This window comes from Spermophilus citellus, assembly GCF_964194105.1.
Source record: "Spermophilus citellus genome assembly, chromosome: X".
Taxonomy (NCBI): domain Eukaryota; kingdom Metazoa; phylum Chordata; class Mammalia; order Rodentia; family Sciuridae; genus Spermophilus; species Spermophilus citellus.
Genome location: NC_138190.1, coordinates 35,306,159 through 35,332,718, shown reverse-complemented (window position 1 = coordinate 35,332,718; position 26,560 = coordinate 35,306,159). Strand labels below are relative to the sequence as shown.

At 36.8% G+C, this 26,560-nt stretch overlaps 1 protein-coding gene and 1 pseudogene across 10 annotated transcripts in view; one reads left to right on the top strand and one right to left on the bottom strand.

Moving 5' to 3' along the window:
• Positions 1–26,560, top strand: part of CASK (calcium/calmodulin dependent serine protein kinase) — a 385,036-nt gene that overhangs the window by 7,946 nt on the left and 350,530 nt on the right. The window lies entirely within an intron of this gene.
• On the bottom strand, positions 17,638–18,274 carry LOC308639355 (iron-sulfur cluster assembly 1 homolog, mitochondrial-like; annotated as a pseudogene). The gene has a single exon. The product of its transcript is annotated as an iron-sulfur cluster assembly 1 homolog, mitochondrial-like (transcript).

Genomic DNA, 26,560 nt, shown 5'->3' with positions numbered 1-26,560 from the left:
CTGACTGTCAATTAAATGGGAGCCTTTCATGAAGCGACAAAGTACATTTTTGATACTTTAAATATACTTTAAGTTGTTGGTATTTGTCAAACCATTGTTATTTTCTTAAATCCTTCTACTATAAGGAACTTAATTTTTTCTTGCCTGAAGAGTTTTAGTCCAGCTTGGATGAGAGTAGTACTCTCTTTTCTTTCAATCATTCCTCTTTCCACCACCCACTAACTAAATTTGTTCTTTGGCTTTTATTAGTTGTACCCATTCATTCACATTAGGAAATGATTGCTTTATGGCATTTTAGCCATTTTTTGTATCTAAGTGCACGTTATTTTACTTCAACTTTTTGTGTTCTGTTACTGGGCTGTCGTGCACTCCCCTGCTTCCCTTCCCCACTTTTAAAGCACCTTTTTTTTTTTTTTTTGCTTTCTAACATTGTGGTAAGTATTCAAATTATGTACAACTAAGAAAGATGATTTATTCTCTCTCTTTCACCACCTTTCTCTGTTGTAGTTTAATGATAGCTAAAATACCATGCAGATGTTGAATCTGTGTAGAAAGCTTTTAATCTTGAATTTAGAGTATTTTGGTATATTTAAATCTGGAATGGGAGTTTTACCATTTAACCATATGCAGATTTTAATGTTTATTAAACAAAATGATTATGGTGTTATTAATTCAATTACAGAGGTCCTAGCCCTGCTATAGTGTGCAGATCATCATTATATTATTGCTATTTTATATACTCTAGTTTGTATTTTTAGGAAACATCACAGACTTTGGGCCTTTCTGCTTACCTTTGATATGTAATTTCCTCTGAACATACGGATCACCATTGCTGTGTGGCTTGTAAGGCAGTCCCCTAAGATCTGGTCTGGTAACCTTTGGGCACAGTGTGGCCATTTTCTTATTTGTAGAAGAAATGATCACGGCTTCACAAGCCATTTGCATGGATAAGTGATTGTAAAGTAAAGCATAAGTATTTTTTATTTGTAGAATGTTTGAGCTACTCAAATTACTTTTGGCAGTTATGTACAAAAGTTTTAACAATTTCCAAATGTGCACTTTCTCAGTGCTAAACACAACCTCTACTACACAAATAATATGGTGAAATGAACATTCTTTCTTACCATGTGTGTAAAATTATTAGCAGTGTTAACATTTATTCCTTTGTACTCCTAGCTGTGAGGTCCTGGGCAAATTAACCTTTCTGGGCCTTAGTTTCTTTATCTGTAAAATGAGATAGTACATACCTTACAGAATTGTAAAGATTGAATAGCATGATCTTTGTAAAATGTTCAAGGATTGTTGTTATTTAATTGCCATTAACATTTTTAATCAAACACTTGGTGTACAAACCCCAGGGAGATCTCTGTCAATAGGAGAAGATGACAAGTAGTTAAATTTAGACCTTATCTAACCAGACCTTGAGTGCTGATAAGGCAAGGGTCACAACTGACTGTTTGCACAGCTATCCTCTATGTAGTTTAGTAACTAATATATAGAATACTCAGTCAGAAGTTGTTGAATGAGTGTGTTAAGTGAGAAATCCAGGCAGTGTAACCACCTAGTAGGAAAAGGAAACTGGAGAAATCTTTACAGAGGAGGTGAGGCTTAAGTGATTCTGTCAGTCTTCTCCTTGTTGGTAATTTAATCTTTTTGGACAGTTTTCTTCATTTATAAAAATAAGAGGAATGCAAGAAGGGAAAGTTAAATCTTAAGGAGGTTTATATATTTAAGAGCACTTTCTCTTAAAAAATCTGTTGTTGCTTCTTATGTACATAGAAAAGACAGTATTCTTTGGGTTTACAGATTTTCATAATTTGTAGGTCAGTTCTAGATTATAATTTTGTTGTTAAAGGAGGGAATTTTGTATCAAACCTTTCACTTTGCCTTTGGACATTTGACAGCAATTAACTGTTCATAATGTGAAATTTTAGGACTGAGAAAAGGTAAATTCCAGAATATACACTGAAGAAACAGCCATGTACAGGATTTATGAATATTATAATATTCTTTTATGCAACTTCCCCAAATTTTATTAGACAGTAATTTGTATATCTTCTTAATAGTGACCAAAATGAGATGGAAATATCTTAAAGTTGTAGTCTCGATATGATTGGGCACTGAACCCAAAGTACCTAAGTCCACAGAAAAGCATTTTATCTACTAAGTCAGGCTGTGTTGTAGGTATAAGGATGATCATGTTAGAATTGGGTGTCTATTTAGAACACTTCTAGGGAAATAGTCAAGTTGGCTTCAGAGGAAGGCATCTTTTCCTGTGATAATCTTTGGACAGTGTTATTTATATTGTATTATTTAAGTTAGAAGTTTTTGGTGACTTCCCTTTGAGCCATTAGTTCAAAAGCAGTATTGTCAGACTTTATTTTTTATTTTTTTTAATATTTTTTTGTAGTTGTACACAATAACTTTTATTTATTTTTATGTGGTGCTGAGGAATGAACCCAGGGCCTTGCACATGCGAGGTGAGCACTCTACCACTGAGCCATAACCCCAGCCCCTGTCAGACTTTATATAAGAATTTCTACTGGTCTTCTTCTTAGGCTTTATATTTTCTTACCTAGATATTTTGGGGGGTGGGGTACTGGGTATTAAACTCAGGGGCACTCAACCACTGAGCCACATCCCCAGCCCTATTTTGTATTTTATTTATAGACAGGGTCTCACTGAGTTGCTTAGTGCCTTGCCATTGCTGAGGCTGACTTTGAACTCAGGATCCTCCTGCCTCTGTGTCTTGAGCCGCTGGGATTGGGCATGCACCACTGTGCCCGGCTCTTACCTGAGTTTTTATCCTAGCAGTATAATATGACATTGAATTTGAAATTCTCTTTCTAATAAATGATTTTTCTTTAGTTTAGTCATTTGTAATATCAGTAGATACTTGTAAAAGAAACAGGAAGCTGTTTTCACTGAAGACTTTCTTTAATTATATTTCATAAATTTTAAAATATTGTTACTGGACTATTCAGATCACAGGTTACAGTGAGAATGTAATTGTCTCACATTATCATCACCATATATAATATATTAAAAAACATGCCAGGAAGAAAGGAAAAAACCTCTTGTAACTATACATATTGCAGACTGTGCTGTTTTTTAAAAAACATTTCCATGTTATGAATGTGAAAGGGATCCATGTAAATATCTATTCAAACAAAATCACTTTTATTATCATCATTGCAGAAAGACCCTGGAAATCTGGGGAGGGAGCAGTGTAGGCCTGCTGCTCTACTTTTGGATTATCTACTTTAATATTTCTCCCATTGCTGAGTATTTCTATTATACTGCTGGATCACACTTCTATAATCTATGACCCACTTGCACTAATGGTTTGGTAGGCTTTAAATTGACATCTGATTGAAGTTTGAGCTTCTTGGCTAGACTTGCCTAGGTGGCTTCAGAATTAGGCCCATAAAAATGAATATGGACCAGAAGATTTTGATAGAGTATTTCACTTATGAAGGTACATTCATAGATGTAGTCCTAACAAAAGGTGTGTGAATTGGATTTGAAAAATGTAATTTAAAACTTACTAGGAAAAATCAATATTTTAAGGAAGAAAAATTTTAAAAAAGTCATGTTACATCACCATTTGGTTTATTTTCCTCAGTTAATTCATCTTATAAAAGAAGGATAGTAATGACTTATTATAAAGTTCATGGGATTCTTAGCATTAAATGACAGAATTCTTGAACTGCCTTACATATATTATTATTTCAACTTTATTGAAATGCAGTATTTCTAATTAGAAATAGACTTTGTTGAATTTTATTTGATTTTGCAAGAATCATTTACCTTTGTCTTTAAAAGTGATTTTATTTTCTTCTTTGATTTGTAGACCTTAATACTTCTCAGCTCTAAGGTCTTAGAAACATGTTTGCTGAAAATGTTGAATAAAGAGAGTTGAGGGTGAATTGTGTGTATTGGGGTAATAATAAATTTACACTGAAGTCAAAGTGAAGAATAAGAATTCCAAATAATGTGTTTCTCTTACATTATATAATTTTTTGAGCTTTGAAGTTTGAAAATTACTTAAGTGGTAAATGTTTGTGACTAATCAGATATGAACTTAGTTATTAAGATGTTTAGCATCCTGTTTAGCTAGTAAAGTATAGATTAATGGTTCTCAAAATGTGGATCACCTCCTGAATCCAGCAGCATATGAGGACTTGTTAGAATATGTATTGTCAGGCCCCAGGCTGACCCTATAGAGTCAGAAACTCTGGGGATGGGGTTCCACTATTTCTGTTTTAATTAGCCCTCCAGGGGAATCCTGAAGCACAAAAAAGTTTGAGAACCACCAACTTAGCATCCTAGATCAGGGATCAGTAAATAATAGCCCATAGGCCAAATCATTCTACTACCTGTGGCTGCTTTCATGCTGTTGATAGAGTTGAGTAGCTTTGATAGAGAATGTGTGGCTCACAAAGCCTCAACTATTTATTATTTAGCCCTTTAAACAAAAACCTTGTTGGTCCATGATTGAGATAAAGCCTTGTTATTATTTTCTTGCCTGTAATTCTGAACTTGGAACAGCTAAAATCATTAGGTACACACTTGTGTCTGCCTTTCACCTGACCCTAATATTTCTACAAACCCTGTTCTTTTTCTGATATCAAATTATTAACTCAGTGACTAGAGACTTGTGTATGAAAATAATATACTATTTTGCCCTTTCCTTTTTTGCTTGGTAATAGTGGTTGCCTGTTTAACAATTCTGTGACCTTTCCTCACTGATTCTGCACTGTTATATCCCCAGTTTTTCTGTGCTCTAGTATAATCTAACTTAATCATCTATTATAATTTTTCATTTCTCTCAATTCTTACTGCCTTTTTTACTTCCTCAAGAGAAAGCCCACCTTGTGAGTGCTAAGTTTAGGAATTCATGTGAGCTGTTTGGTGTGGTCTGAGTTGTTGAAATAGTGCCATCCCATCTGGAGTTTTGTTTTCTTTGTCATAGAGTGCTATAGTCACTTGTATTTCACCAGGATGTTTCTGAACACATAGATACCAAATATTGTGGGCAATCTTAGAATATTTACCAGGAGAATTATGGTTAGCCATCCCACATCCAACCAAAAATGGCTGTTTCTACCCATAGTTGTAATGTCATATTGCACTTTGATTTTCCTTTGTACTTGGTCTCAGCTGTTAAGGTGATTAGTGGCCAGTTTCACATAAAATTCAAGAAGTGAATTTTTCCATTGTTCTTATTTGATGCACATGGAATCTTCTTCTTTACCCACATCACTGAAGAAAATATAATAGCTTTTGAAAGAAAGGTCTTTGAGAGTCTCCAATAGCTTTAGTAGTAAGAAAAGGAAAAAGTGTGTTATTTTTGCAGTTGTGATTCCATGATTGTATTTTTTCCTTACATGACTGATGTTTTAAGTTAGGAACATAAATTGGTCAAATCATACTGAGCTATATTATTGGTGAGTGTTTGGTCCATAATTTCTTTCAGTAAATCTGGGCTGAATACTTTGATAGGAGATGCTGGGTAAGACAGAAAATAGAGTTTGAGACTGGAAATGATTGAGTTAGCCCTTTCATTTAGGCTTTCCCAATCAACTTAATTCATAGCTTTTGCCCTGTTTACTCATCCAAGAGGCGAGATACAAAGAGAAAGGGTCAGGGAAAGGCCAGCCCTCAGAGTGTGGTTACTCAGGTCTGTTGCCAGAAGCATCCTATCTACAGGATAATTTGCATTTTGCTGTTTTCTGCAATATAATGTTGGAAATGCAGTATTTGAAAAATTAAATTGTTATTTATAGTGGTGGATAAAATGTGCTCTTTTTAAAAGAGAGCAGTGTTATTGTCCCAGTCATCACAATAGCTACCCACACGAATCTTCTGAACAACCTCATCATTTCTGTTTTATCTACCTGAAATAGGGGTCAAGGGTGGGTGATGATGAAAGCTTGGGAAATCACACCGCACTTTAGGCAAGAGAAAAGCTCTGGTGATTCTTGCTGTGTTGTTCTCCCCTTCTGTGCAGAGGAGTCTGGGACTGCCCCACAGAGTTGAAGGTAAGCTTTAATAATTTTCCTCCATTCTTTGGCAGCTGGATGTGCTTGGGAGTTGGGTGCTACTTCAAGAGTAGCACCTGCTGTTGACAGGTTCTGCCAAATGTGTGGATTTTGAGCCATTTTAAAGGCTGTAATGTTTAGACTCAAAATTTCTTAGTTGGCACCGAGTGTCATTTAAGGATTCTTGTGCTGCAGTATCAGATGAGATTCATTATGAAGCAGACACTGCATCAAGGTCTGTGGCATAAACTTATTGGAACTTGTGTATGTTTAAAAGCATGCATTTCTTTATTATATATTTTGAGCTTCATTTGATCAGGATTCTTCACTTTCATAATAATTGCTGTGTCTCTACCACCAAAGATTGTGTCTGGTATGTAGTAGATATTCAGTATATAGTTGTTGAACCAATTCAAAGACAGGAAGGAAATGGCCAAATGCATTAGAAAAGATAAAAATTTGGCTTAGAATGCCCAAAGTCAGAAGTTTGAATTTTTAAATTTCCTAGTTCAAAACCATCTAACTCTCATAATGACACTTTACAATAGGTTAGTAGGGGTGCAAAATTGTACTATAGATACTGAACATAATGGTGGAATCCTAAATAATACTTAATTTCCCTAGTTAAGATCTGTGAGATCATTACTAGAAGAACAAAAGAACTTTCTAAGGCTAAAATGGAATGGAGAATTTTAGTGAGTAAAATTACTAGTAATTGGCTTACTTGCTCTGTCTAAAACTGTATCCTCATTTATGATAAGGAGTCAGTAGAATCTGCCTAATTGTTGTGATAATGAGATGGTGACAATGAAGCACAGCCCTTGGAGCCATGCACATGCTTAATAAAGTTGTTTTCATCATTTATAGTAATTTTTAAGAGCTTTGTAAATGCCAGGCTGTGTGCTAAACACCTTCTCCTTATAGATGTTATATTCCCCTTTTTGCTCTCCTTGTTGGATCACTTATGATTCCATCTGGGGCACCTGGAGTGAGTCATGAGGCTGGGCTTAACTTTTGGTTGCCTAGCCACTCTGACCGGCCCTTGAAACACTAGTTAGATACAGCTATTTGAGGTTAATTAACATTAAATTTAAAAATTAATTGAACAGATATTTCTCCAAAGAAGATTTGCAAGTGGCCAGCAAACACATGAAAAGGTGTATAATATCAAATCACTAGAGAAGTGCAAATCAAAACCACAGTGAGATATTGCCTCATATGCTTTAGGATGGCTAGAATAAAAAAAAGATGGACAATAATACGTGTTGGCAAGATTGTAGAAAAATTGAATCTTTTGTACATTACTGGTGAGAATATAAATGCTAGTAATTCCTTAAAAAGTTAAATACATTTTCCATGTGATCCAAGAATTCCATTCCTAGGTATATATCCAAGAAAATGGAAGCTCGTCTTTACACAAAACTTATACATGAGTATTCGTGGCAGCATTATTTATACATAATGGCCAAAAGATATAAATAACCCCAATGCTCTTAATCTCTGTGTTACATTTGATGAATGGATCACCAGAATATGGTGGTTGCACACAGTGGAATATTATTCAGCCATAAAAAGAAGGAAGAATGACTGCATTCTTTAACATGAATTAACTTCAAAAACATTATGCCAAGTGAAAGAAGCCAGATGCAGAAAACCACACAGTGCATGATTCCACTTCCATGCAATGTCCAGAATAGATAAATCTATTGAGTCAGCAATGAGATTAGTGGTTATGAGGGATTAGGGGGAGGAGAGAATGGAGAATGACTGCTCATGAGGTATGGGTTTCATTTTGAGGTTATGAAAATATTCTGGAATTAGCACTTGCTGATTGAAACCCAACTTTGTGAGTATACTAAAAACCACTGAATTGTATACTTTAAAGGGGTGATTTATGATATACAGATTATGTCACATCAGCCACATTTCAGTTTCTTGGTAGCTATACATGGATAGTGGCCCCATCATGGACAGTGTAGACTTAGGATATTTCCATCATCACTGAAAGTTCTATTAGTTCTAGAGGAATGTAGATTCTCAGTTTGGGATCAAAAAGAAAACCACTCTAAAAAAAAATCATAGAATAGTAGACAAATTATGCTTTGGAGTAATGTTATTTGGGGTTATTTTCCTCTTTGTTACTTTCTGACTTTTCCATTAGGAGACCCTAAAACTATTTTAATTTTATTCTCAAAACAAATGCCTATGATAGGCTCTATTATACTCACATTTTATAAATGAAGTAATTGAGGCTTTGCTGAGCTTTAAGAGATTTACCTAGCTAGTGAGGGCAGAGCCAAGTTTCTAATCTAGGTTTTATTACTCCAAAGGTGCTTAACCTCTGTGTTACATTGCTTCTCTCTGCTTATGGTATTTTATTTTCTTGCCATCCACCTTCTACTCCCACTTTGTTGCTAGCCCAGTAGAGCTATTTACAGCACTCTAAATGCACAGTTCTTTTGGTGCAATAGCAGATGCTAGTCCTCTCTCCTCCTGCCCTCTCCCTTCACTAGTATATGCACATGCACATATTTACTGGCCTCACTTGCCTGAAAGCACAATGCAAGTAATCTCTTCCTTTATGAAGGTACCCTTAGCAGGAAATTTTGTGTTTCATTTCTGTATTTAACTTCTAAATATCCTCAAGATGAAAAGATCCACTGAGGAAACAAATATGTCAGGCATTTTGGGGGGCTACTGTCTGACTTGGTTGAGACTACATAATGTCCTAAGATAAAGAATAAGGATACTGTCCAGATTTGTTTGTAACACTGTGACATATCAAGCCCTATTCATACCTACTGTGTTGGTTATTCTAACAAGGAAGCGCTCTTGATCCTTTGCTTCAATTTATATATCACCTCCTTTCCATTCATGGTCATCTTCACTCCCTACCCTCAACTTTATAATACTTTACTGAACTTTGTTTTTATCTCATCTTTTTCTGCTTGGGGGTCCCTCCACTTGATGAAATACTACCATGTTTTCATATTTTTCTGTCCATAAAACTCTTAATGACAAAAAGACACCCAATTGAATTCTGAGGTTCTTTTCATGTTTTTTTTCTGGTTCTGATGTCATCTTGTTCTAATTTTATGCTAGCATCAGTTTACTCTGGCTTTTGTGGAACATATACTCCAATAGCTTCTGTAGAAATGTTTACTGGGAAGTAAATTTTGAGGCTATAGTCTGAATAATGGTTCTCCCCAAAATGTCCATGTTCTGATTCCTGGAAACTCTGAATATGTAACCTTACATAGTAAAATATTATTTTCAGATATGATTAAATTAAAGATTTTGACATGGGGAACTTATTGTGGACTATTTGGTTGGGCCCAGTTTAATCACAAGGGTCCTTATAAGAGGGAGGCACACAGATCAAACTCAATAAAAGGAGACATGACTGTGGGACCAACCAGAGTTTGACCTGATGTACTCTGAAGATGGAAGAAGGGAGCCAGAAGCCAAGGAATGCAGGTGGCCTCTAGAAGGTAGAAAGGGCAAGGAAATAGATTCTTCCCCAAAGCCACCAGAAAGAATATAGCCAATACCTTGATTTTAGACTTCTGACTTCCAAAACTGTTAAGAGATTACTTGTGCTGTTTAAAGCCACCAAGTTTGTAATAATTTATTATAATAGCAATGGAAAACTATAAATATACCATGTATAAAAATGTCTTTATTATGCCCTTTGACTTGATTGAAAGTTTATGGAGACATAGTCTCTAGGGCAGTCCGTGTGGCCCCAGGTGCCAGGCTATTCCCTGTAGTCCCATGTTCCAATAGAATAGTACCCAGACCTACCTTCCATGATGTAGGCTCCAGGCTTATCCCAGCATACCTAACCTTCATGCCCACCCTGTGAATCCAGGCTCCAGGCCAGCACATATAAGCTAAGATTTCATGTCCATCCTCACAGTCTCAGGCACCAGGCTCAGCCTAGCATTAGGCTAGACCTTCACAACTAGGACTCGAGGCCTAACTCAGCACCCTGTTGACCCACATGGACCCAAAATTCATGTTGACCCCCATGAACATGGGCTTGCCCTACAGGCCCAGTTGCCCCAGATCTCAGGGAAACTGGGATCCGGTTTCAATTCCACAGACACAGGCACCAGGCTGACCATAGTGTACCAAGATATAAAGCCAGTCCACCTGAAAAATCCATCATCAAGACATGGATCCTGCTAAATGGGCCTTCCCAAATTTCTGGACAGGCTGACTAAGGAGGGGCTTTCCCTGCTAAAGCCAGAGTGACTGCTTCAGATGTGAGACACCATTGCAGTGCCACAACAAATGCTCAAGAGAATATGACACCATCAAAAGAATAAAATATAGCACCAATAATCAATCATAAAGAAATGGATATCTATGAACTGCCTGATGAACAATTAAAAATAATAATTTTAAACAAGTTCAGTGAACTAGAAGAGAATACAGATAGACAACTAAACAAAATCAAGAAAATAATATGTGAACAAAAAGAGTTCAACAGAGATAAAATCAAACTTGGGAGGCCGAGGCAAGAAGTTTGCAAGTTTGAGGCCAGCCTTGGCAAGTTCAAGACCAACCCAGGCAATTTAGTGAGACCCTGTCCCAAAATAAAAAATAAAAAGGGCTAGCGATGTAGATCAGTGTTAAAGCATGCCTGTGTTTAATCCCTAGTCCCACTGTTTTGCTTTGGATATGAGGTACTCCCCTCCCCCCCAAAGCTCCTGTGTTAATTCAGGAGATAAATGATTAGATTATGAGAGCCATAACCCAATAGGTCCATCCTAATTTTAATGGGCTCATTGGGTGGTAAATATAGGTAAGTGGGTGTGGCTGAGGATATTAGGTCACTGGGGGCTTGCCCTTGAGCATTATACCTTGGTCCCTGGCTCCTATCTCTCTGTGCTTCCTGGCTGCCATGAGCTGAGTAATTGTCTTCTGTGATACCCTCTGCCATAATACTAAGCCTCACCTTGGGCCCAAAGTGACAGAGTTGGCTGAGTATAGACTGAACCTCTGAAACCATGAGCCCAAAATAAACTTTTCCTCTTCTAGGTTGATCTTGTTGGGTATTTTGGTTACAGTAACGTAAGGAGAGAGGAAAATCATTAAAAAGAATCAAATTCTGGAGCTAAAGAATACAGTAACTAAACTGAAGAATTCCAGAAAGCCTCACTAGCAAACTCAAGAAGAAGAAAGAATCAATGAGCTCAAAAAATGATTCATTTGAAATTACCCAGAGGAACAAAAAGAAAAAAAAATGAGAGTGAAAACAGCCTACAGAACTTATGGGACACCATCAAATGAACCAATATATGCATTATAGGATTTCTAGGAGGAGAGAAATGGGAAGAAAGCGTATTTTTAAAAAATAATGACAGAAAATATTCCATATGAGGAGAAGCAAAGGAACACCTATGTTCATGAATTCCAAAGGATACCCAAGTAGATTAAATATAAAGAGGTCTTCACTAAAATACATTATAATCGAATTCTCAAAAGTCAAAGGGAGGTCTGAGGATATAGCTCAGTTGGTAGAGTGTTTGCCTCACATGCATAAGGCCTGGGGTTCAATCCCCAGCACTATACACACTCAGTAAAAAAGTCAAAGAGAATTTTGAAAGCAGTAAGAGAAAAGCAACTCATCACCAGCAAAAAAAAAAAAAAAAAAAAAAAAAAACAAAAAAAAAAACCAAAAACATAAGACTATCAATGGGTTTCTCAGAGGAAATCTTTCAGGCTAAGAAAAAGTGGTATGATATATTTAAAGTGCTGAAAGAAAAAAACTATAATGGATGCGATATTTTAAAAGGCTGTCCTGGGGCTGGGACTGTGGCTCAGTGATAGAGCGCTCACCTGGTATGTGTGAGGCACTGGGTTCGATCCTCAGCACCACATATAAATAAATAAAATAAAGGTATGGTATGCACCTACAACTAAAAAAAATATTTTAAAAAAGGCTGTCCTTCAGAAATGAAGGAGAGGGCTGAGGTTGTGGCTCAGTGGTAGAGTGCTTGCCTAGCGTATTTGAGGCACTAGGCTTGATTTTCAGCACCACATATAAATTAATAAATAAATAAAGGTCCATCAACAATTAAAAAATATTTAAAAAAAGAAATGAAGGAGAGAGACATATGGGACTCCTTTTTGATTCTTACTACTTTCACATGTGGCACAGCAAATTTGATCTGAAGGGACTCTCCTCCGAAATTGGTTTCTTCCTCATTGTCACTACCTCTTTAGCAAGCTCAAAAGCTGACTGGGTAACATGCATAAAGTAAATTCACCTCTCTGGTCTCTAGTTTTTTTAATGAGAAAATGGGGAGGTTGATTCTAATCATTTCTTAAGTCCTTCTGAGCTCTAAAATTAGTGATTCTATAATTTTTAAATGTTTTTAATTCATTAACTGAATGATATTACCCTTTCTCTTTAATACCTGTAGGATTCACTTTAAAACTATTATCATACTTCATTTACTTGCTAATAAATTTCTGGCAGTATGGCTGGGGCAGGGGAAAGATCATATATCATGATCAAAGAGGATTTATCCATGGGATACAAAGATGGCTCATCATATGTAAAGAAATAAAGGTGATGCATCACGTTAACAGAATGAAGTACAAAACCTGTTTAATCACCTAAATAGATGACAAAATTCAGCATCCTTTTATGATAAAAACTTTGAACAACATGGATATAGAAGGAATGTACCTCGACAGAATAAAGGCCATATATGACAATCCCAAAGCTAACATCAGAGTGATCCTTGAAAACGTGAAAAATTTTCCTTTAAGGAGAGGAATAAGACGATGCCCACCCTCATTGTTTCTATTCAATTTTGTACTGGAAATCTCAGCAAAGCAGTTACTCAAGGGAATAAATAAAAGACATTCAGGTCACAAAGGAAGAAATAAAATTTTCTTTTTGCAGATGACATGATCTTTTTTTTAAGAGAGAGAGATTTTTTAATATTTATTTATTTATTTATTTTTAGTTTTTGGCGGACACAACATCTTTGTTTGTATGTGGTGCTGAGGATCGAGCCCAGGCCACACGCATGCCAGGCGAACGCGCTACCGCTTGAGCCACATCCCCAGCCCCAAATGACATGATCTTACATACAGAAAACTCTTTATAGACTCCACAAAAAAAGAACAAAATTATAGGAACTAATAAGCAAACTCTAAAGTGGCAAGCTACAAACTCAACCTATAAAAATTAGTAGTTTTTTGTACACTAACAGTGGACTTTTCTAAAAGGAAATCAAGAAGACAGTTTCACTTACAATAATAACAAATATATTTAATTCATTTCTAAGATTTTTTTGTATTAGGGATTGAACTCAAGGGCATTCAACCACTGAGCCACATCCCCACATCCACTATTTTGTATTTTATTTAGAGATAGGGTCTCACTGAGTTGCTTAGTGCCTCACCCTTGCTGAGGCTGGCTTTGAACTTTGATCCTTCTGTCTCAGCCTCCCTAGCCACTGGGATTACAGGCATGTGCCACCACGCTTGGCTCCTAAGAGTTTTGTTGTTCCCTATTCCTTTTCTGTAACTTCATGATTTTGGTCTTGAGTGTTGTCAAAGGCAAAGAGAAGGGAATGGAATTATTATTTTGACATTTTCTTTTCCTTGTATTAGCTGCTTCTCTGATTTTCTATCCCCCCATTTGTTAGTTTTGGTCTCTTTCATGTTAGAGCCATTCCTGATGAATCTTTAGATGTTTATTTCTAGTAAGGAAAAGGTGATTGGAAATGGTTCTTGTTGAATGATGGGCCTCACTTTGTAACCTGGGCATTTATGTGGGACCTTCTATCAGTTCTGTTTTTCTTAAGCTAGTCAGTTTTTCTAAATAGAATCCTCAAAATTCTTGTGGGAAGGGGCTTGAGGGTAATATATTCACATCTAATACTAATATTCAGAACCTGGAAAGGTCTGGATCTTTCATCATTGGCTGCACAGACTTTTACTTACTTCTTGTTTTCAGCAAGGCATCCCATTTCTGTTCTTAGTTATGGCTGGTGTTCCTGAATTCAGGGACTATTTGATTCATCGTCTCCAGAGAGTAACAAGTCCTCTGCTATGTAGAGAAGTGGCATTTGCCAGATGCTCTGGTTGGGGAGAAAGAATATGAGAGTCTTACTTTTATTTTAAAGGACTGTCACCCCACCCCAACCTTTAAAGATATTCCTGTTTCCTTTGAATATGCCCAGAAGCTGCAATTCCTGAGCTTTTACCTTCTGCTTTTCCGGGGCCCTCAGGAATTAACTAACTTACTTGCTTCTGTTTAGATTCCCTTGCTGCAGGCACTTGGCAGAAAGAAGAAGGATACAACCAAATAGGTTATCATCTCTTCCTCCTCCTCCTCCTCTTCCTTCTTTCTTCCATCTTTCTTCCATGGGGAATAGAACCCAAGGGTGCTTTACCACTGAGCCATATCCCCAACTCTTTTTATTTTGAGATGGGGGCTCACTTAATTGCTGAGGGTCTTGCTAAATTGCTGAGGCTGGACTTGAACTTTTGATCCTTCTGCCTCAGCCTCCCAATCTGTTGAGATTAGAGGCATGTGCCACTGCACCTGGCTTCTAAGTGCTTTTCATTTTAGGTTTTGTGGATATCTCTCCTTCAGTGTCATAATGCCTCTTACTCTCTTGATCTTGTTGATTTATATCTAATTCTTCACTTTCATGATTTTTAGAGGGAGTTAGATAAATAGATAAATGCTGTCTTCTGTTGGCTATATTTAAACAAAACCCCTCCCTTTTCCTTGGATTTCCCCACCTCTCTCTGTACCAGGCATTGAACCTAGGGGTGCTTAACCACCGAGCCACATCCCTAGCCCTTTTTATTTTTTATTCTGAGATAGGTTCTTGCCAAATTCCTGTTGCTGGACTTGAACTTTTGATCCTCCTGCTTCAGCTTCCTGAGGCGCTGGGATTATAGGTGTGTGCTACCATACCTGGTGGACTTCTATTTGCTTTCTTTTTTGGGGGGTGGGTACCAGTGATTGAACTCAGGGACACTCAACCACTGAGCCACATCCTCAACACCATTTTGTATTTTATTTAGAGGCAGTGTCTCACTGAGTTGCTTGGTGCCTCATCATTGTTGAGGCTTGCTTTGAACTCTGGATCCTTCTGCCTCAGCCTCCCAAGCAGCTGGGATTACAGGCATGTGCCACAGCACCTGGCCATGGACTTTTATTTCTTGAACTCTGCTTCTACCATTAGAATATGAGCTTTTCAAAAGATGAAACCAGAGTTTTTATATCTTTAGCACTTGTATAATATCTAGAGTTTAGTAAGATTGTTAAATAAATGAAATTTTTATTTTAAGTTGTAGTCTTTCGTGGAAGATATTGTTTCCAATAAAATAATAAAGTCCTGCTGGTAGAAAAGTTGGGATCCTCCTTTTTCCTTGATTCATATTTATTCCTTATCCTCAATGCATCTCATGCAGGGAAAGAATAGATCTTTCTTTGTTTCCTCAATGGTAAAATACTTGGCTCTCAGGGCTGCTCAAATTAATGTACAAAGAGTAAGTTAAATGAGTTACAGTAGATGGGGTAGAGAGAGAGATGATGGGAGGGGAGGGGAGAGGAGGGGAGGGGGGATAGGGAGGGGATAGGAAAGGCAGCAGAATACAACAGACACTAGTATGGCAGTATGTATAAATGTGGCTGTATAACCAATGTGATCCTACAATCTGTACACATGGTAAAAATAAGAATTCATTCCCCATTTGAATCAAATGTATGATATATGATATGTCAAGATCATTGTAATGTTTTGAGCAACCAATAAAATAAAGAGTAAGTTGGGTATGTTTGTAGTGCTAAGTTGCTGAGCTTCTAGACAGGTATTTTCATACCTTCTACATACTTAGTCTAACTTTCTCTTAATGGTCCTGATATATACACTGTTCTGTGTAGTGTAAGTGGGTAGGATATACCACTTTAGAGATTCTCTATTGCTGCTTAGAAACAAAATCTAAAGGGAAAATCATTATACTATTATATATAAACTAGGTAACTCCCATATACCATTAGGAATTCCACTTAAAGCAAAGCTGAACAAATTTGTTTTAGTGATTTGCCTGGACTAATGATGCAGTCTGTCTTTCCTGCAGTATGTGGACACTGAAGTCTTTGCTAGGTTTTTTTGTTTAGTTTTTTTGTTTAAATTCTTGTCTTTATTTTTAAGCTTGGCTTCCTATAGGTTTCCCATAGGTCAGCATTACTTTGTGGTTAGTCGCTGATCAGCCACTTTTTCTTAAACACTTTGAGCCAATAAGCCTTCCATCTTTTACTAAGGAGAATCTGTCTGTGGATTGGGGGCATCCACACATTCATAGTTCAGGCAATTGAAAAGTCTGCCTTGATATCCACTTTCTGCTTTGTGTACAGCCAACTAGGAGCCAGTAGTAAAACTGGGACCCTATCCAGTCTCTTTTGAACATGCATGCTGCCCTCCCTGAGCATGTACATAGAACTCCCAAAAACATTTTAGAACTTTAAGCTCCTGCGGCTGTCTCATTTTGCAGATTTTGTCTGATGTCTTATTTCCTTCAACCAATATTTCAGGCTTAAGGAGCCATAATGTTTGATTATTTGCTAATGATTACTATTGTTTTCCACAATGTCCCTGCACATGCATGCCCCTTGAAGGCCTAAATCAGGTCAGCTCCCTCCCATGGCACTGTCCACACAGCTATAAGCTGCAGAATTTTGGTGGGGGGATAGAAGCAGCCCCAAGTTAAAATGCAATAGACCTTGCTGGTCATACCTAGCATCAGGTAAGGTCCTCACTCTATCATTCCAGAAGTCTTCCCCACCCCTTAGGTTTTCAAGGTATTTTTATAGCCTTTTGTAGTTTGCTAGCTTTTCATTTGATATAAATATTTCCTCATGTCCTTAATAATTCATTATAAATAATTTCTAGTGGGTGTGTATCATCCCATCATTTGAATGTCTCATAATTTACTTGGTGATTCCCCTGTTATTGTACTTTAGATAATTATTTGTATAATTTGTCTGGATTTCCCAACAGGCTGTAAATTCAATGAGGCCTGGGACTATTTTGTTTACTACTTCATCCTCAGTGTCTGACAATAATTTTCATTAAATGGAACTTGTTTTCCCAATTTTTAAAATGTTACAAGTAACACTTTGAGAGGTGTCTCTCCCTGACAAAGCTTCATCCAGTTTTCAGATTATTTCTTAAAAGTGAAGTTTCAGAAATGGAATTGCTTAGTCAAATGGTTTTTGTAATCCTCTTGACATAGGGTTGCCATATTGATTTTTCAGAAAAGTTCCATAAAAATATTTTAGCAACAAATGGTATCTCTATCTATTACATTGTGCATTTGGCAACATTGAATGTGCTAATTGCTTAAATTGCATTGGCCTGACAGGCAAAAAAAAATGTTATTGAATTATTTTTTTGTCTTTTTGATAAACAATGAAAGTTTTAATTTCCCCATGTTTAATTTTTTGGTTCTTCCTATAAATTGGCCACTTGTCCTCCCACCCCCATTTTCCTCTTAGTTGCCTAGAATTTTTCTTGCTAATTTATGTAAACTTTATGTATCAGAGATCTTTTTTTTTTTTCAAAATGCATCACTTTATTTTCCTCACAAGGTGGCCACATATTATAAACCTTAGGCATGTGAAAGTGACATGATTTCTTCAGCAAGCTCCAAGGTTTCAGCAAGCTTTCCTGGAGTTTACAGCCAGAGGAGTCCTGAGGTTTCAAATATTAAAGCTTTTTCCACAGCCACAAGTTCCTTTGATGTTTGGGTTATTGAAGACAAACTCACTGGATAATTTGTCTTCAACATAGTCCATTTCTGTTCCTAAAAGTGTCAGCTGTGCTTTCTTTTCGATGAACACTCTGACTCCATCTTGAACAACTTCTTCATCAGAATCTCCCTTTGTCTTTGTATATTCCAGAGTGTAAGAAAGGCCATTACAACCCCTAGTTCGGACACCTCACACCTACGTGCTCAGGCTTATCTTTAAGAAGCTGTTTTATCTTGTTTACTGCTGAAGGTGTCAGGGTGAGGGCGGCTCGGGTGGGCTGCAGCTTCCTCTTGCTCACAGCCCGGACAGTGGCCCGGACTAAAGAGGCCGACATCTTCGCTGTCCAGGCGCCCGGGTGCCTCGGGCCGGAGCTCGGCCACCTCAACCTCTCTCCATGGACACCGGGGGCGCATTGACCCAGAGATCTTAATCATCATCTTTCATGTGTTTTTCAATTTTGCTTTTTAATTGTGTTCCTAATGAGTTTGGATATGAAAAAAAATTAAAAATCATATGGAAAAAACCTCTTACTGATGTGAGTGGATCTCATAGCTGGTCTATTAAAGAAGGAGGGGTATCCCCAAAGTCAGTGTGTTTGTGTATGTGTGTTCATCATTTAACTTAAAGCTTTGAGTTATGCAATATGTAGTCAATCCTTTGATATTGGGCTACCCTTTTCTTTCTTACCTTTTTTTTTTAAGTACCAGGGATTGAACCCAGAGGCGCTTAACCACTCAGCAACATTGCCAATACCCCCCTTTTTAATTTTGAGACAGGGTCTCACTGAGTTGCTTAGAGACTCACTTAGTTGCTGAGGCTGGCTTTGATCTTGCAGTACTCCTGCCTTAGCTTACTGAGTGTCTGGGATTATTGGCATGCACCACCACACCCAGCTATATAGGCCTTTTATACATTTCATCAAAAATGTATCAACTTCCAGTTTGGATTTTGTTTTTTTTTAATACCTTTATTTTGTTGATTTATTTTTATGTGGTGCTGAGGATTGAACTAAGTGCCTCACACATGTGAGGCAAGCACTTTACCGCTGAGCCACAATCCTAGCCCCTATATTTTGTATTTTAAGTTATTATTAACCTTCTACTTTTAGGATGACATTATTTTGCACATATTTCTTATCTTGAATATGGTTATAGCCTTTATAGCTTCTAATTTAATATCAACAAGTGTTTTAAGAATTTTTGTTTATAAATGTTCAGTTGACACATAATAATTGGACATATTTATAGGGTATATGTGATACTTCAATACATGTATACAACATGTAATGATCAGATCAGGATAATTGGCATAACCATTACCTCAAATATTTATTATTTGTTTGTGTTGGGAACATTTAAAATGCTTTCTTTTAGTTATTTTTAGTGCATAATTAATTTCCATCAACCCCATTAATCATCCTCTCTCTACCTCTCTCACATTCCCTACCCTTCCCAGCCTCTGGTAACTACTATTTTTGTAGCTTCCACATGTAAGTGAGGACTTGCAGTGTTTGTGTTTCTGTGTCTGGCTTATTTCACTTAATGTCCTCCAGTTCCAAGTTTTGATTTCTTTGAAGGGGAGTAATAATGAGCTGTCATCTGAATGCACAATCCTTTTGGTATTTTAAGGTCTGTCCTCACTCTCCCCTCCCCCAAAACCTTTTGCTGTTTTGTCACTTACTTTTTATACAAGATCACCTTTTTGTTCAATTTGCTTCTCTATTTTTGCACTCACATTTGATTGATGTAACATATCTGTAACATATAATTAGGAATTACAGTGACACCTACACATCTAGTATAAAGAGAAACACATTTGGGAATAAATAAGTCTTGGTAAGTAGACAATTTAATTTGTAGGGCTTATGAGCAGGTGTACTACGCAGTGGCCAGTCAGCACTGAGCAATCAGCATGCTGTGAACCTTCATTAGGTTTCAGTCTGTGAAATTTGTTAAATGGAGGTTGATTAAGAGCTTCTTCCACAGTCATAATTTATCAGTCTTTTCCTTTGTTATTTCTGTGATTGTTTTGATTTTTAGAAAGTCCCTCTTTTCCTGGGTGTCATGTTATACTTCTCCTACATTTTTTCTGCTTTTGTTTTAATTTCTTATTAACTCTTTGATTCATCTGAAATTTGATTTTTAAGGTAAAATAAGGATGTAAGGAGCTGAATATATTTTTCTACCCTCAAATGATGGGCCAAGTTTTTTTTTTTTCCCCCAGTATAGCAAGTGCGTTCTTTTAGGGACAGATCAAAAGTGTAATTTTTAAATTTCTAGTTCTCAACAATCTGAATAGGCCTGGATCTTGGGAATGAAGGCCACTCCCATTTCTTGGGTTTAGGTAAAGTAGAACATAGAGTATAATTTCACACACACACAAATACACAGATAGATAGATAAAGAGAGACAGAGACAGAGAGAGATACTGATCAAGAGACCTAGGAAATTGGGTAAGAACAGAACTAGTAAGAACTGGGCATTTCTCACAGAACCCTTTGTAGAACCCATGCCCTTCCTCAAACGAAAATTTAAGGGGCAGCTGAACTCTATTTGGATAATAGTGGGTAAAGTAGTTTATTAAGCAGTTTAATAAACATAAACAATTACTATGTAGTTCATTAATAAGGAAGTAATTAAGCAAGTTCTACAAGGGCTGGGGATATAGGTCAGTTGGTAGAGTGCTTGCCTCCCATGCACAAGGCCCTGGGTTCAGTTCAATCCCCAGCACCACCAAAAAAAAAAAAAAAAGAACGAAAGCAAGTTCTACAGAAATGGCAAACTTGAAAGTGTGATTTGTTCCCATCAGTTTTAACAGTTTCTACTGGGAAATTCATGATCATTTCTCAGACCTTTGAACTATGGTATTTTTCATGTAAGACCTTTTTTTAATACACTGACTTCTCTCAGTGCAATTATTGCTTTTTTCCTGAGCCATAGTATTAGATCAGTTAGTGAAATATTGGGTATAATACTGTTGTGAATGGCCTTCAAGTAGTGTCTGACAATATGGGATTAATATTAAGAAGCTGCTATGAAGCAAATATTACTAGTAAAAAATTTTATTATACAATGGTGTTTATGGTGGTTTTAAGCTGTAAAATGTTTTATCTTAAAATGACCACTGTATAAATTTTACTTTTAGATCCATTTAGTCTTCCTAAAATTAATTTCCATTATAAGGCACTTCGGAGTGATTCACTGGCTTAGCATTCAAACAAACAATAAGATTTGTTTCTGCTGGAGGGTCTCTTAAAGGTGTTTTCTTCCTTGCTCTGGAAAGTACTAATTCTAAGCCCTTTTTTCCCTTTCCCAATTTTATATTGTTGGGGGTTCGTGCTAGAAAGCTTAGGTGGAGTACTTGGAACCAGTATCCCCAAGTTTTTCAGAATATCTGGAGCTACCCATGGCTGATATATAATCTCAAACTTCAGGTGCTTTTATTATCTATTGACACAGAGCTAAATTGGGATCCTTATGTCAGGCTTTCTTTTATTTTTTCATTCCAGAATAAAGGAGAAAATGAAATAGAGAAAGGATTACATTGAAGGTTGATAGATTCTGTGAATTTGATAAGTATTGACATTTCTCAGAAGAATATGACTATAGATGATGTTGTCACTGCCTTGGGTTTTTTTTTTCCTTGAGTTTCACATTTCTTCACACCTGGAATTAGCTGAGGAAATATGGCATTTGTGATGGATTAATGGTTTCAGTAGATATGATTTTATTCTTGGTGCCTTCAGAGATGTGGCTTAAAGTAATTAGAAAGGTTTCACTGCTTTGTATAAGTCTTTAAAAAAGGTATTGTTAAAAAGACTTATGATTTACTGGGGCTAGAGTTGTGGCTCAGTGGTAAAGCACTTGCCTAGCATGCGTGAGGCACTGAGTTGGATCCCTGGCACCACATAAAAATAAACAAATAAAATAAAGGTAAAGTCTTATAATTTATTGAAAAGAGTAAAATAGCCCTGATCTCAATTGCTCCTCTCTACCCACACACACTGTTTTGCCTACTGTCCCTTTTGAATCTAAGGTGATTCCTCAACTTGATATGTTAAGTTTTAACATTTCGATGCTTTTCTAAGACATGTCCAGAATATTTAAGTGCATTTATCTTGGAAATGTAAAGATATTATAACACCCCATTTTATTTGTTTAGGTGTCCAATAAAGACTTTAGAAGTATTAAATATTTGAGTGGTTAGGAATTTGACATTTGTACAAATGTGTGTTCGTGTGTAGTGGGGGAGGGGCGCTCAGCTAGCCTAGAAGAAAGAAAAATGACTCCTAGTAAGAAGCCAGGTTGGAAACCTATGAGAACTTAGGGGTATACCTATAATGAAAAATTTTCCCCAATTTTTGTTCCATCTGGCTGATCTTGAAGATCATGAGTATTTTATTTTTACATTTTGATACAATTTTTAATTGAACATTTTCCTCCCAAGTTCTGACTTTCAATTTGGCAAAATCTAACACTGTTTATTAGGTAGTCATGTACACCTAAATTAGTACAGGGGAATATAAAATATATTCAAACTTCCTGGTTTTGTTTATATGACTCTAAATCACCTCAGATGGTGGCTATTATAATTAGTAATAGCAGGGAAGAAAGCTATTAATATCATAGCCCCTTGATTGTGAGTGTATAAGCCCAGTGTCAAAGATGTGCTACAGCATATCTGTCATGTAGAGTGGCTTTTAGAAAGTTACGAAAGCTTTTCCATTCACATCAGCTAAGTAAGAGAATGGATTAGACAAGATCTATCTAGTGCTTTTATCTCTGGCAGGTAGTTAAGTGTTTGAAAGAAGCTTTGATTTTCTCATTTCGTCAGATTTTCACTTGTAATTTCCTAACTTTGCTTGCATGTCCTTATTTGTTCACTTTTAAACTAAGGTCCTTTAGCATTTACACACATACTAGCCTGTGAAGAGCAATCAGATGTACTGTCTGCACATATGTCTTTTATTTTCTGTAGTTGGGATCTGTGTTATATTTATTATGTATCCCGTGTGAAAGGTATTCCAGAAGTGATCTAAGCAAGCTTAACCTTAAAAATGTCTTTGTAACTTGTTCTACATTGGTGCTGTTTCCTTCTTAGGTTACATTTCTGGACTTTCCAAGTGGTTCCAAAGTGTTAAAAAGGAAATCGAAGTAACCTTTGGCACATGTTACTGGGGGCTGAGGGTGTAGCTCAGTGATAGAGTGCTTGCCTTGCATGCATGATGATCTGGGTTCCCTCCCCATAACCAAAAAATAAATAAAAAGAGAAGAAAAAATGCTAATGAACTTCAGCTGGAAATATGTATACTAGCATCTGTTTTGAAGCACACTGATAATGAGATGTTGAGTGCATTTTTAATATTACAAAACTTCTCTAAGCACTGAAACTTCAATTATATTTCATCATGGATTGTTTCACTACTTTCCTTGAGGTTGGGAATCCTTATGTGGTTCTCCATTATAATAGTGTCAGATTGCTGTTTTTGGTAGGCAATCAAATATTTGCTAGTGTTATTTCTGCTCAATGTAACTAAAGCAGTGAAGACCATTGGAATATACTCTTGATCTTTTTGTGCTCCCTTCAACCCAGTCCACTATTTCTTTGTTATAAAATCAAAATAAAGAACTCTTAATAGAATACTCTACACCATTATATAGGATAACATAGCCATTTTCTTGAAATGAATTTAAGACCTAAAAAGATGTTGAGCATTCCTAAAGGGTAGCAAATTATGCTAGTTGTGAAGAATAAATTATGCATGATAAATTTATTAATAATTTATGTGTTCATAGTAATTTAAGGTTCAAAGTTTTTTACACTCATTTTGTATATGATCTTCACATCAATTTAGAAAGTAAGTTAGTTTTCTTATTTTTTTTTTCCATCTCATAGGTGAAGAAACAGGTTTTTTGAGAAAATGCAACTGGTCCAAAGTTGTAGAATTAGATTATATAATTAGATCTGAGCTACTTACTTAATATGTTTAGAAAGTTTTATTTGACACATTTTCTCCATGTTTGTCTTAGAATTCTAGAGTTCTAGAGAAATTTAAGTTGATACAAATGGAAAATGAGTTCTATGTTGGATGTCAGGTCACTATCAATTGTAGCCATTGACAGGTGGAGTTGAGAATTTTGGGGGGACATATTCCCTGATCAATTAACCATGCCTGAAAATGATGTGGGGCAACCTGTAAAAAAACAAACATGTGGCAGTCTGACTAAGTAAACCTGGTAGAGCTTTTTAGAGATTTTATTTTGTCTAAGGCATATTTGAAATAAATTGGACTCACTGAGTTACAGGATTCTATATGTATCAGGTAGGGATTGAATTTTGCAACATGAAACAGAAAATAATAATAATAGCAGCCTAAATAAACCTGAGTTAATTTTTCTCACAAAATGAGAATTCTAAATTTAAGCTGGTAGGTTACCTCCAAGATATCATTAGAGACCTGGGCACCCTTGAGCCTTCCCAGCTGTCCTTATCCTGTGCTCATGGTTACAAAATAGCTCCAAGGCTCTGGTCATCCCCATTTTTTGTGTTCCAGACATTTTGGAAAACATTGAGGAACAAAATTGTACCTGCCAGGTGAGTAAGAATCCTCTAAAATAATTTCCTATAAACTACATCCTATGAAGTCTGCCTTTATCTTATTGGCCAAACTATACCATGTGAGGACTAACTTATCTGCTACAAAGCTGGGAAATGTATTTGGGGTGGGGGGGATGTATTTTTACTTGAGCATATTAGAGCCCAACAGCATTGGGCTTCTATTAGCAAGAAAGAAGGGGAGAATGAATATTGGGTGAACAGTTAATCTTTGCTACCATACACCCTTTTATCTGTCTGGTGCTGTATTTAGTCAGCTTCCCATAAAATGGAAACATCTCCAAAGTCTTATGCAGCTATTGTGTTCAGTCTTTTTTAATTTTTTTTAGTTGTAGGTGGACATAATATCTTTATTTTTATGTGGTGCTGAGGATCTAACCCAGTGCCTCACACGTGTGAGGCAGGCGTTCTGCCACTGAGCTACAGCCCCATCCCCTGTGTCCAGTCTTTTAAGTCCTCAATTTCTTGGTGATGGATAGTCCTGTGTTAGGCCTAGGTGTGGCTTCTGGTGATCTGTTGTCCCACTAGCTGCCCCTTCCTCCATTATTACATAGGAATAAAAAAGATAGCATAACTGTAATAAAAGTTTCTACCCCCAAAAAAAGGGAAAAATGGAAAATATAGCAGTTATCAAATCCTACAGGTCAGGAAAAGCAAGGCCTTGCCCTGGCTTCTGGGATCACCTATCTGGCATTCCCTGTTTCTGTTCTCTTAGGGAAATTTCCTCTACCTGGGAAGTGAATTAGTGAGGGGAGTGCCATCATCCTTGAAGAGCTCTCTGTTCAGTCAGAAATTACAGTGGAAACTGCTGCCACTGATTGGACACCTAAACACAGTGGGGGCAATTGGAGCCCAAGGTGGCAGGGGCCAGTGATACTGAATTGCCAAAGGCACAGTAGGTGTGGTTACTGAAGCAGACCGCAGGATCACAGCAGCTGGGCAAGGTTGTACAAGCCTGTTATCCCAACTACTTGGGAGGCTGCGGCAGATAGGTTACAAGTTTGAGACTGGTCTCCACAATTTAGGGAGATCCTATCTCAAAATAAAAAGGGCTTTGGAATGTCTCTCAGTGGGTAAAGTGGCCCTGGGTTCAATCCCTACTGCCAAAAAAAAAAAAGGCCATAAAAATGGTCTGAGGAATACAGGCAGGATTTCCTTTGCCAAGAAAAAAGCCCCCCAATTGTTCTCAGGAGATTCTTCATTATCCTTTCTTCTCCATGGCTTCATCTGAAACACTGGGGGTGGGGCATATTTTTAATTTTCTTGGGTACTGCACAGCTTCACAGCCAGTATCCTATTGATGAGGCTTTAGGGCCATGAATTATTTTAGAGATTAAATGGTTGCTGACTGCTGCAGGCCACTCTTAGGTTTTCCGTGACCATATTGTTCCCTCAGAAACATGTAGGATTTTATTTATTTATTTTCTTTTAGTAAGCCCCACAAGAGACAAGCCACATTTAGACACAGTTTCTTAGCCTGAAAATTACTCTTACTGGCCTTTGTGTTCTGCCCTTATTTTAGCCTTAAATTTATAATTATTTGCCTTGAGGTAGGCAACACTCTTATTCTGATTTTTGATGTCTGGTTTTCTTATTTGTCCTAAGGAGAAGTCTTAAAACAACTTGGGACTGTGGTCTCATCTCCTACTATGACAACTATTCTCAGAGTTATTGCTTATAATCACCTCAATATGAGTGTACAGAGAGTATTGACATTTGTAGTCCTTCGAAGTTTGAAATAATGCAACTCTCAGTCAATTTAGATTGAAGGCTGCAGGCACACAGTGGCTCACTGTAGTCTGATTTGGTCTTTCATGGGACTGGACTCAAAAGATATAAGAAGATACCATCAAAGATCTATATCCTGAAAATGTCCTACATTTCTGTAAGTTATAGACTCATTTGACATGAGGTATTACCAAATATTTTGTCAGTAACAAGAGTAACTCACTTTAAAAATTGGTTAGAGACTGATAGAATCAGTTAAGACTAATTTTTCTTTAAGTCTTTCCTTTTCCTTAATATAGGTACATTCTAGCTGTTGATGGGCAGCTTGGGGTACATTCACTTTTAGACTCATAAATTGGAAGAAATTAGGACTAGG